Below are 13,826 nucleotides of genomic sequence, written 5' to 3'. Positions count from 1 at the left end.
GTTGTGTTTGAGTGGACGAGAAAACGGGAAAAAGATTGGCAGAATGCGAAGTAACGACATATCTCTCAATAAGTGTTTTGTAAAGTACCAGATGCCCCCCCCCCCCCCCCCCCCCATTATGCTTTTAAGTAAGAGAGCATATTACTCATTTTACAAAGTCTTCAGTAAAACAGGATCGAGACCATCCTAAGATGCAAATGGTAGGCAATCCATATTACAAAGATAACAAGGTGAAATTTAGAAAAATATTCATGCAGAATGCAGACCATTAAAGTAACTTATGGCTCTGGTGAATGTTTTGACATTTTGGACTAGTTATAGTTCCCAAGAAATTTGCGTTTAAAAACTCCTAGCACGTATTACACAATACAAAGTACAAAGGCTCACCACCCTTATTAATGCTAGAGAATTTACATCAAAAGGACTTGATGAATATTACATATTTAATAGGATCAATATAGAGCATCTTATACCCAATGGTCTCGCAGAGGCTACCATCAAAGGTTACAGATGGTGCCTAAAGAATAGGTTATGCATACCAACATATCTTTTATTGCTTTGGGGATATGCAATATTACACGCACCTTACTTAATTCGTTTTTAGAACCCAATATTAGTAAACCTTTTCTGCGTACCGGTTGGTAACTGGATTTAAGCCTGACATTCGTGTTCTTACGTATTTTTGGTTGCACTATATATGTGCCATTACGAATCCACATCGTACTATGATGGGTCATCAAAATGATTAAGTGAAATGTTGGACAAGAATTTCCAACGACTATCCGCATTTTTAAAACCTTAGGCAGGAGTTTTCTTACCGCTAGATTTGCGGGTTGTCACTTAATGAGATAGTCTTCCCGTCTGTAGGTGTAGATAATCCACAGGGCTAGGTGGAAAGATCCTAAGTTGTGATACACCAAAGAACAAAGAGCGGTGAAGCACAAGATAGAACCAGACGGTGCAAGGAGCGAATTATCACGTGGGTCGGATGTGACGTGATCCTTATCCTCTGACAGGTCGGGAGAACAATCAGAAAGCACTCGGTCAGATGAAGGGAGATGGTCAAACAAAGGAACGAGAAGAAGAGAAGGGAGACATCGTTTTAACCGGACGATTAAGACTCGGCCTCGGGTGAAGAACTATCGGTCAAACCAGAAAGTCGGGCAAGCAGTGAAGGTCCGATAGGGAACAACTAAATTGATGTAATGTGACCAACATTGTAATTATGTTGTATGTCGATCTTGGCCTATAAATATAAGGGCAGGTCGAGAGAGAGAGGTAGGTTAAAGGTGAAAGAAAAACAAGGCATCATACTTGAGTTGTGAGAGCTTCACCATTTGAGAAGGAGAGAACAACTTGTAACCAAATAAGAGAAATAAGAACATTCATCCTTTCACCCCGTGGACGTAGGTAATCATACCGAACCACGTATATCCTTGTGTCTACATTTTCTTGTTTATCTTCACTTTGTGTTAAATCATCTTATACTTGGTTGGATGTAGTGTGTTTTTATGCCACTACATTCTGGCGCCAACTAAGGGGACCGTCTAAGTTCTCCGGATACCTTGACTGCATGTGCCGACAGATACGATCCAAAAGCTCCTAAAAACACTTTGTGTGTTAGTTGATGCGATGGGATGAACTCTGCTCGGTGAAAGTCTGTATATGATCGTTTGGTTTGAAGACTGTTGAGATAGTTAAGTTTTCGTTGTTAAGATCGAGTCGTAAAACATTTTCAGTTAGGTCGATCCCGAACAGTCGACTAGTCTCGCTTGTAGACGAGTCTGTTTTCGTGTCTTAATCTTCGTTTTCATAGTACTTTTCGCACTTGTCTTCGTATTTTGATCTTAGTTTTTGTCCCGCGAGTTCAACAACGGAATACCCATAAACTCCCAAATAACATCTTCGATGTGTGGTTGAAATTATTTGAGGTTCCATGTTGGCCGGGGAAAATGCCAAAACAACAGCACGACGAGATTATTGGTCGCCGGTGAAGGAATCCAAGGAATCAAGGGAAGACATCCCTTTGTAGTTTCAAGGGAGTGCATAAGTCTTAGTCCAGTTTTTGCCGTGGCGTGCTGACCTCATAAAAGTACGAATTCGGACCTTTTACCCATAGAGAACTAGGTGTTAATGATTTGTAGTCTAGGGAATGTAGGAAAAATTGTAGTTAATGCAGAGTCGTGGTACTGAAAGCGACGTAAAATGATACCCGTCTAAAAGGAGACACTTAGAGTTTGAACAGGGCAAATTGGCGAGGTCAGCATGGCAAAGTAGAGGGAATCGTACTTTTGAAACTCAGTGTTGGTGTCAGTCACCTTTTTCTTCTAAAAACCGTGCGTACTATAAAAACTTTTCAAAAACAGGTCAAAGTAAGGTGTTGTCTGTTTTCACTGACGTAGGTAGGGACGACTCTCGGACTAACGACACATTGTGTCCGACGGCTAGCACGTCAGGGATGGGAAGAACTCTGAGGAACCGCACGATCTCCAGTAACAGCATGCAAGGAGGAGTAACTGGGACGAGGCGAGGGAGTAACGGGCATCCACCACAAGAGGAATCACGAGCTGCTGCAAGGGGTATGCCAACTGTGGACGAGGAGATCGATCTGGGACGAGACGGTGACCCATCGCCTCTGGAGAGAATGGCCTCTCCCCCAAGGAGGGATGATCAAATAGATGGACTTACCGCGTCAGACACGGAAGATGATGAGGCAGCATTGATCCTGCATGCTCAGAGACGAAACATCATACGACAAGCTGAGTATCAAGAAGCCCTCGGGCGAGAGAAAGAAAGACTAATGCGAGTACAACTAGGACGAGAAACAACTATCAAAATCGATCCGGCGACATCGACTCAGATACCCCCCGCAGTACCACCTCCACCACCTATGATGACGGCACCGCCCCCTGCCCATTTAGGCCATCCAAATGGTCACTCTAGCCATGAGAGTACATATCCAACATTTCTCGCAATTATGGAAAGCCAAAGAAGGCAAGAGGCGGCTTTAAGGGATCTTCAGCAGAGGAACCTAGCTCTAGAGTTCGAGAACTATCAGCTACAGAACTTAAGGTCGAGGTCGAGAGGATCTTCTAGCAGAGGGACATCAGGACACCAAGGCCGAATCGGGCAGGTACCACCTGCAGTAGGACCAAGCAATTCCGGTCGATCAGGACCACCCCCAACACCACCTATCGGAAGATACGGTCCACCCAAGGATTCATCGACAGACGACGAAAGGCACGAGAGGAATAATCAACAGAGAAACACAAGGTCCAACAATGCGACTGAAGCCAAGCTAAGAGAGTTAGAGGAAAAGATAAGGAAGTTGTCAGGAACCGGCGAAGAAGATAAGCTCTCCGAGGTCACAAGCGAGTCCGAGAGGACCCCTTTCACCCAAGAGATAGAACTAAGGGCCTTCCCACCTAAGTGCACGCTCCACACCTTCCCATCAAGATTCGACGGCACGGGAGACGCAGTTGAGCATTTGAAGATGTACACAATGTCCCTAATACAATGGAAAAACCATGAGGTGGTAATGTGCAAGTTCTTCCCTGCAAGTTTGGAAGGCGAGACAAGGAAATGGTTCTACAACCTCGCACCAGGAACAGTCAACAGTTATGAGACTCTAGTCGAAGCCTTCCTAGAAACATACATGCACAACAGCATACCTCGGCCCAGGGTCAACAGGTTATTCACCTTGGCCCGACGGTTCAGAGAGCCTCTCGGATCATTGACCGATAGGTGGAGAAATTTGTGTACAGAAATTGGGAAAGTACCCGTCGACCAGCATATATTCGGGTTTGAAAACGCACTTGGGAAGTCGTATCCCATCTAGATAGCCATGTTCACTGAAAAACCACAAACATTGAAAGAAATGAGTAAAATGCAAGAACATTTCATCGCCCTAGAAGAAATTCAGGAAGAGTCAAGGGATAGGGGAGTGCAAGAGGCTAGTGCGGCGCCCGATTCGACATCGGACGATGTTCAAAGGCGGCCCGAGAAGAGATCAATCCCACCTACGCGAGAAAATGGGAAGAAGGAACGGGTGGCTAAAGGAAAGAGGCCGAGGCACGAGGCGAGAACATACACCCCTTTGAATGCTCTGGTGGAATTTTATATAGTGGTAAATAGAGTTGTCGTTCACTCGGACTTTGTTGAGATTGTTTCTAGGCTTTAATAAAAGAAAATACTAAAAATAAGAAAATATATATACAAAATAAGGTCACAGGATGAAGAGAGACCGGGACTCAGGATTCCACTGCTTTTCATGTTCATGGGATTCATAAATTTATCCTAGGCAATTATAGATCAAAACAAAAGAAATATCATTTCTATTCTTTGCCAAAATAGATTTCGTAAAACATCAATTGTAAATTACAAGCATAGTGTATCTAAAGCACCAAATACTAAGCATACACTATCTAACAAGATAACAACTGATTAATAGAAATCATAAATCATTTAAAATCGGTGCAAAAAGTAAATAATGAATTAATTAAGATACTCCAATGGTGAAATCCAGCTTCCTCCGTTGTCCCAATGTTGGGTTTTAGCTCCTCATGCTCAAAACACACTCAAAATATAGATTCATGTCTCAAAAAGGTGTTTTATTGGAGAGAAGTAATAATACAGCGAATCTGCAACACCTAATGGACGTTACAAAATACACTGTTACAAGAGGTGTTACTAACTGAAGATAAGCGTGACTAATGGACCGTTACAGAACAGATTGAATATAAGACACTGACTACGACTGTCCTCTGCAGTATTATGTTCTTCAGCTTTAGGGTTCTTGAGAACGACACTTCTGATGTGTCGTCTGCAACTCTCTTCTTCCTCTTCTCTGCTGCTACTGCAGATTCGCTCTGCAACGATTTTTGTTGCTCTAAAACTACCCCTAACTCTTCATCCCCCCTCATATGATCTCCAGAACTCTTTTTATACTCAACAGGATGCGACAATCTCCGTATCTTCTCATAATAAATTCTGAGAATAATCTACTATCAATCACCTTTACTCTTCACTGCCAGTTACGGAAAGTCTTCTCTGCTATCTAATGAATTGTCAATGCTCTCTCCACTGTTAAAGAATGAAATCCTCCGACAAAATATTCTCCCCTTCAAAGCATATCCCCTAAATACAAGGAAAGAATATCCGATGCTCTAACTGCCCTGTTTGTCGAAGGAAACTTCCTTTTCTTATCAGTTCCACGGGCCTGCATCCTCTAAACACGCTGAGACATAGTCTATGTTGTAGTAAAACTCCTTGAAGACACACACCAACCTCTGTGAATTACTCAAAAAACACGGGAACGCACAACAGAATTCTGTGTCCCTATTTTGCCGAGATATGAAGAAATCTTCCTCCCTTATCGTATATGACCCATATACCAACCCTGTTTCGGTGAAACATGTGGATATCAATCCAAACCCACGAAGAAATCGAACAGAAATCCCCTCAAAATTGTCTTCAAAAGTTCCGCAGGTGAAACACCATTTTTCCCGCCAAAACAGTTGGTACGTGAAGAAAGGACTCCCCTTAGCAGAGTAGGGGTGTGAATAGCAGATGGTGGTCTGGGGTGCAAATAGTGAAGAAGGTGCCATTTAGTAACTGGGTGCCCCTTATCCAAACTGAGAGTCCTTTTAGCAGTTGTCCTCCGGGGGTGCCCCGAGCAACTTTTCGAGCCGAATTTCCCAAAAATGTTTATTTCCAAAAATACCTAAAAATACATAAAAACACAATAATATGGACGAAAACGAGTACTAACAATACGAAACATTGAGGGCAAATTAGACACATAAGTGCGTCTATCAAATACCCCCAAACTTATTATTTGCTAGTCCTCGAGCAAAACTGATAAAAAATAAAATTGAGTTAATCTCGGGAGGGTTTACCAGAGGTGTACCTACAAAACCATGACTTCTAATTTGTCACAAATATCCAAAGAGCTATGAAGACATACATATTCTCAACCTATCTCCAAGTAACTAGAATTGCCAGAGAAATTAAAGGTGCCAGCTTTAAAGCTGACTAAAGAAAAGGGGAGACACATCCTCAACACTGCTAGATAAAGAGATATCCGCTACACAGCTAGATAAACATTGTAAGATGCATCCGCTTTACAGCTGAATAAGATTAGGAGAGAGATAAAGATGAGAGGGACATCTGCTACACAGCTGGACTAATTACGTGTGATGAGTTGAACCAGTGCTAGAAAGATATTGTGCCAGATTGAAAGCGGACTAACAAAGCAACCAAAATGCATCTTTCTTCGACTCTCTCATAGTGCTCAGTAGAAACAACATCTTCTTCGGCTTCAACTGTTGATGATAAACTCTCGAATCTCGTAGAACCTTGACAATTTAACTTTTCTCCTTAATTTCTTGCTTGAAACTTCCTTATAGATTTCTACTTCCCTATGGCCTTATTGAACAAAACGTAACGATGATTTTTCAAAAAAAAAAATTATTTTTGTTTCTCTTTTTTTTTCATTTTTTTTTCAATTTTTTTTTTCAACACAAAGATAACAAGACAAAAATTTAAATGGCCATGAGAGAAGGACTTTAGAACTTGGATCTTCGCAACTTGTGATGTCTTGGTATCATGAACTTCAACAACTTATATCATTTGCTCTTATAGCTTTTTGTAACTAAGTTTTCAACTTTGATTTTTGAATTATTTTCTTCTATTGTTACTTCTAAACCTTAAACGTCTTCAACTTTCTTCATAGATTTTGATGATGATAAGTTTCTACTGAGAGAGAGTCGTAATCCAGTAACTAAGACTACATTGTGAGGTTGATTTGTCTTTCTGGCATTTCCTTCTGACCTACTTGCCTTTCCATCATGGATGGTTAGGTCCATCACGGTTACCCTCTAAAAGGAACAAGTTATCTCCTGAATTTCAAAGATCTCAATGTCTTTTTCTCTAATGTCTCAATAGAATGTTATCCCTAGCAATCCCAATTTACATCTGTTCGGTGAGAAACAATATGTAAACTTAGCTAACCGGATACTATGTGACGCTAGAAGTTTCTCCCTTATCCCCAATCTTAAATCTAACATTGTCCTCAATGTTCTAAAGATAAAATTAAAAACATGAACAAGGAGAAACTATTATCACTTGAGGGAAAAGAAGTAAGGAAGAATATTACCGTGTCGCATGAAAATGGGTTACCTCCCAAGAAGTGTTAAGTTTAAAGTCTTCAGCCAGACATTGGAAGAATTAGTCACCTCGTAGAATCATATAACAGTAGCCGAAATAATTGTGGGTCATCTGGATCAAAAAGTGTTACCCACAAGAAGAGGAAACTGCAACAGACCAAGAAGATACCGAACATACCCTTGCTTAAGACAACTACATCTAGTTGTGGTTCAGGTTCAGGATCTATAAAAGGGTCTAAATAAAAGGTTTTCATCGGTTGGATTTCCTCAAAGCTAAGATCTGGTTCAGGTATTAGAGTCTGGAAAAACTCAACTAAGAACTTAGAAGCACATAACAACAACCTGAATAATTGGGGATCCTCTAAGTCAATTAGATTTGACTCACAAAGTTGACCATAATAATGGTCATTCTTAAGAAAATTTGTCGACCCTAATATCCTAAAGTAATTAGGTTTAGTCTCAAAACTTAATAACCGACACATCTGAAAATCATATGTTCCCACAATTGGAAGAAAAGTTTTTGGTGGGAAAACAAAGTCAATTTCGGTATCATAGCCCGGGTTAACCACATCAACCAGAGGATGGGTTTCTAACGACTGAGCTTTTTCCTGGACATCATTAGGTTCGGGAAAACATGTATGAAGATAATCTTGTAAGATGGTTGAGGCACGAATGTCAAGTCCTACACGAGGGGACTTTCTAAGAGTTAAAGAACACGGAGAATGATAATCACCCCCAAACTTAGAGTTTTTTGTATCTCTAGAAAGACTAGTCACAACTTCCCTAGTTTCAAGGTCATCAGATTCCTGAATATGGTCAATTGATTCTTCTAAGTCTGGTTCATCCTCACTCATCTCTACGAGTTTATAGTCTTCTAAGATTAGTGTTTCTAAATCGCTAGACTCTAAAACATTATTCTCAGGGTAAACTCTTTCCTCTAAATCATTATCGGCTTTGTAAACAGGAAATACTACATCGTCTAAAACGAGGGTATCTCTAGTCAAATCCTCGTCCTTTTGAATAGGTGAATAATTATTAAAATTATTTGGATTTGAACTAGAAATAATATTATCATTGTAAAGCTCAATTGGAGTAACCATTTCCTGATCACTATTCCTACATAAGTATGATTCTCCATCAACACTATCCTCATCATAATAACATGAAAGAGATCGAACCTTATCTAAAATAGTGTCTCCAATTCTATCCTCGTCATCTTGATTAGGTGAATAGTAACTATCCTCATTTTCAAGGGTAAAACTGGGAACACTGTGTTGGAAATTCATACAATTTCGAGTAATTCTTTCGTTCGTCTCAGCTATCCGCTTGAGGTGGTCTTCTAAAGAAGGTTCACTCATTATTGTAGTTCTTTTGTCTATAATTATACTATTCATCTCAGCTAACTTACGCGTCGACTCAGCTAACTTCCTGAGGGACTCTTCTAAAGGAGGAATAGGAACAGAGGGATCATAAAAAGGACTACATTTCAATAGTTTGATTGTATCCTCTAGATACGAAGAACTAGTACTATAATCTTCTTGATCGTAAGACTGATGCGCATGCGGATAGTAATTGGGCTCACCATGGTATGACCCAAAACCTTGAAAAGGTTGGCGTGCCCAACCACTATTCACACTATGATCATAAAAAGAGTAATGTCCATGTTGCTCGGTTGGATATTCATTGTATTGGTTGTACCAGTTTGACATCCTAACTGCAGGGAAATTCTAAACAAGCACAAAGAAGGCTGACTCGACCACAACAAGCCTATTTTATCTAACAAACAAAAAGCATGATGGCTCCACTTAGATTTTTTCTAGACCAGCTTCTATTCTTCCAAAAAGGAACTCGTTACAATCTGAGCAAACCTCTCTGGAATCAATCCGAGTTAAAGTAAGTTGAATGGAGGCGAGGGAAGCTCGGTGGAGCTTTAATACCCAAGGCCTCACCGATATTACAAGGCGGCGCAGTCACGCATTCAACTCACAGAAACCATCATGAACTTCGAAGTATGCTTAAAAGAGTAACCAATATTTTTCGAACGACTTTCCTATTAAGCTCGTTACCCTACCGGTCTCGTTCTAGTCCAAATTTTAAGGCATAGGTTCGCGTAGGTTACGTGTTCCTAAGGCGGGCAAGAAAGAAACGGTGATGAAATCCGAGTCCTTATCTTGATTTGGCCAGGCCTTGCCTTTTACTAGAAAATTAAATACGATTTCAGGTCCTCAACATATATGCATACAAAATCATCCAGTAAACCCGCTGACAGGGTATTCGCGGGTGTTTAGAATTCTTACCTCCCGTTCCAGACGGGGGATGAACCGTTGAAGTCAACTCGGGCCACGACTCCTATTTCATGTACGAACCCGAGGGGCCGAGACGATATCGTAATCGCCGTCCTTCCCTGTGCAGTTTATATTTAAACCAACCCTTCCTTAGGGTTTTAAAAACAAAGTCCAATGCTCAATGTCCGGAAAAAAAAGTCCAAAAATAAAATATTACAAAAATAAAAACCTTAATTACAATTTTAAAAAAAAAACAAAAAATAAAATAATATACAAAATCTTCTTCTTCACTCCTTTTTGGATTTCTCTTTTCTTTCCTTTTTGGGCTTTTCTTTTCACCACTTTTTCTTTAGCTTAGCTCCGAATCTGAAAGCAAACAAAAATACCAAATCGCGTAAAAAAGAACAAATAAAATAAACCTAAAAACAAATCTATAAACTAATCCGCGTCGGCGGCGCCAAAAATTGGTGTAATTTTAGATAGTGGTAAATAGAGTTGTCGTTCACTTGGACTTTGTTGAGATTGATTCTAGGCTTTAATAAAAGAAAATACTAAAAATAATAAAATATATATAAAAAATAAGGTCACAGGATGAAGAGAGACCGGGACTCGGGATTCCACTGCTTTTCATGTTCATGGGATTCATAAATTTATCCTAGGCAATTATAGCTCAAAACAAAAGAAATATCAACTCTATTCTTTGCCAAAATAGATTTCGTAAAACATCAATTGTAAATTACAAGCATAGTGTATCTAAAGCACCAAAGACTAAGCATACACTATCTAACAAGATAACAACTGATTAATAGAAATCATAAATCATTTAAAATCAATGCAAAAAGTAAATAAGGAATTAATTAAGTTACCCCAATGGTGAAATCCAGCTTCCTCTGTTGTCCCAATGTTGGGTTTTAGCTCCTCATGCTCAAAACACACTCAAAATATAGATTCATGTCTCAAAAAGGTGTTTTATTGGAGAGAAATAATAATACAACGAATCTGCAACACCTAATGGACGTTACAGAATACACTGTTACAAGAGGTGTTACTAACTGAAGATAAGCGTGACTAATGGACTGTTACAAAACAGATTGAATATAAGACACTGACTACGACTGTCCTCTGAAGTATTATGTTCTTCAGCTTTAGGGTTCTTGAGAACGACACTTCTGATGTGTCGTCTGCAACTCTCTTCTTCCTCTTCTCTGCTGCCACTGCAGAATCGCTCTGCATCGATTTTTGTTGCTCTAAAACTACCCCTAACTCTTCATCCCCCCTCATATAATCTCCAGAACTCCTTTTATACTCAACAGGCTGCGATAATCTCCGTATCTTCTCATAATAAATTCCGAGAATAATCTACTATCAATCACCTTTACTCTTCATTGCCAGTTACGGAAAGTCTTCTTTGTTGTCTAATGAATTTTCAATGCTCTCTCCACTGTTAAAGAATGAAATCCTCCGACAAAATATTCTCCCCTTCAAAGCATATCCCCCAAATACAAGGAAAGAATATCTGATGCTCTAACTGCCATGTTTGTCGAAGGAAACTTCCTTTTCTTATCAGTTCCACGCGCCTGCATCCTCTACACACGCCGAGACATAGTCTATGTTGTAGTAAAACTCCTTGAAGACACACACCAACCTTTGTGAATTACTCACAAAAAACGGGAACGCACAACCGAATTCCGTGTCCCTATTTTGCCGAGATATGAAGAAATCTGCCTCCCTTATCGTATCTGACCCATATACCAACCTTGTTTCGGTGAAACAGGTGGATATCAATCCAAACCCACGAAGAAATTGAACAGAAATCTTGTCAAAATTGTCTCCAAAAGTTCCGCAGGTGAAACACCATTTTTCCCGCCAAAACAATTTGTACGTGAAGAAGAGACGCCCCTTAGCAGAGTAGGGGTGTGAATGGCAGATGGTGGTCTGGGGTGCAAATAGTGAAGAAGGTTCCCCTTAGTAACTGGGTGCCCCTTATCCAAACTGAGAGTCCTTTTAGCAGTTGTCCTCCGGGGGTGCCCCGAGAAACTATTCGAGCCGAATTTCCCAAAAATGTTTATTTCCAAAAATACCTAAAAATACAGAAAAACACAATAATAAGGACGAAAATGAGTACTAACAATACGAAACATTGAGGAAAAATTAGACACATAAATGCGTCTATCAAATACCCCCAAACTTATTATTTGCTAGTCCTCGAGCAAAACTGATAAAAAATAAAACCGAGTTAATCTCGGGAGGGTTTACCAGAGGTGTACCCACAAAACCATGACTTCTAATTGCTCACAAGTATCCAAAGAGCTATGAGGACATACATATTCTCAACCTATCTCCAAGTAACTAGAATTTCCAGAGAAATTAAAGGTGCCATCTCTAAAGCTGACTAAAAAAAAGGGGAGACACATCCGCAACACTGCTAGATAAAGAGATATCCGCTACACGGCTAGATAAACATTGTAAGATGCATCCGCTTTACAGCTGGATAAGATTAGGAGAGAGATAAATATGAGAGGGACATCTGCTACACAACTGGACTAATTACGTGTGATGAGTTGAACCAGTGCTAGAAAGATCTTGTGCCAGATTGAAAGCGGACTAACAAAGCAACCAAAATGCATCTTTCTTCGACTCTCTCATAGTGCTCGGTAGAAACAACATCTTCTTCGGCTTCAAATGTTGATGATAAACTCTCGAATCTCGTAGAACCTTGACAATTTAACTTTTCTCCTTAATTTCTTGCTTGAAACTTCCTTATAGATTTCTACTTCCCTACGGCCTTATTGAACAAAACGTAACGATGATTTTAAAAAAAAAATTATTATTTTTTTTTCATTTTTTTTCAACACAAAAATAACAAGACAAAAATTTAAATGGCCATGAGGGAAGGACTTTAGAACTTGGATCTTCGCAACTTCTGATGTCTTGGTATCATGAACTTCAACAACTTATATCATTTTCTCTTATAGCTTTTTGTAACTAAGTCTTCAACTTTGATTTTTGAATTATTCTCTTCTATTGTTGCTTCTAAACCTTAAACGTCTTCAACTTTCTTCATAGATTTTGATGATGATAAGTTTCTACTGAGAGAGAGTCGTAATCCAGTAACTAAGACTACATTGTGAGGTTGCTTTGTCTTTCTGGCATTTCCTTCTGACCTACTTGCCTTTCCATCATGGATGGTTAGGTCCATCACGGTTACCCTCTAAAAGGAACAAGTTCTCTCCTTAATTTCAAAGATCTAAATGTCTTTTTCTCTAATGTCTCAATAGAATGTTATCCCTAGCAATTTCAATTTCCATCTGTTCGGTGAGAAACAATATGTAAACTTAGCTAACCGGATACTATGTGACGCTAGAAGTTTCTCCCTTACCCCCAAACTTAAATCTAACATTGTCCTCAATGTTCTAAAGATAAAATTAGAAACATGAACAAGGAGAAACTATTATCACTTAAGGGAAAAAAAATAAGGAAGAATATTACCGTGTCGCATGAAAATGGGTTACCTCCCAAGAAGTGCTAAGTTTAAAGTCTTCAGTCAGACATTGGAAGAATTAGTCACCTCGTAGAATCGTATAGCAGTAGCCGAAATAATTGTGGGTCATCTGGATCAAAAAGTGTTACCCACAAGAAGAGGAAACTGCAACAGACCAAGAAGATACCGAACATACCCTTGCTTAAGACAACTACATCTAGTTGTGGTTCAGGTTCAGGCTCCATAAAAGGGTCTAAATAAAAGGTTTTCATCGGTTGGATTTCCTCAAAGCTAAGATCCGGTTCAGGTATTAGAGTCTGGAAAAACTCAACTAAGAACTTAGAAACCCATAACAACAACCTGAATAATTTATGCACCCGATGCACCCGTCCATCAGGTCCAGATCGACAGATCCACGCAGTTTGTCAAGACGATTTCCATTCCGCCACTCAAGCGTACAATCTGAATCCTGGAATCATGTCAAGAATCCACATAAGAGATCATAATGGGAAGGAAATTTTCAGTGTAGCAAAAGCTTTGCCGATGGAATCCTGGATGATGCGACCCATCTTTTTCTCGACTCAGGATGTCCCGATGAACGGCCAAGCTCACAGTGACCCCTTGGTTATCACCCTACTGATTGAGGAATGAGGGGTAAGAAGGATACTAGTAGATAGTGGGAGCTCAGTCGAAGTACTCTTCTACGATACGTTCAAAAGGATGGAGTTGTCAGATGATATACTCGTCCCATCGACATATCGTATCTACGGTTTTAATGGGACCGTAACCATCCCAAAGGGCGAAGTAACTCTAAGGGTATCGGATGGAGGTGGTTACCTAGATACTTTAACCACATTCTGTGTGGTTGATGTTGCCTCGACCTATGAAGTTATA

This window comes from Papaver somniferum, chromosome 1, assembly GCF_003573695.1.
Source record: "Papaver somniferum cultivar HN1 chromosome 1, ASM357369v1, whole genome shotgun sequence".
Lineage (NCBI taxonomy): Eukaryota > Viridiplantae > Streptophyta > Magnoliopsida > Ranunculales > Papaveraceae > Papaver > Papaver somniferum.
This window is presented reverse-complemented; position numbering follows the sequence as displayed.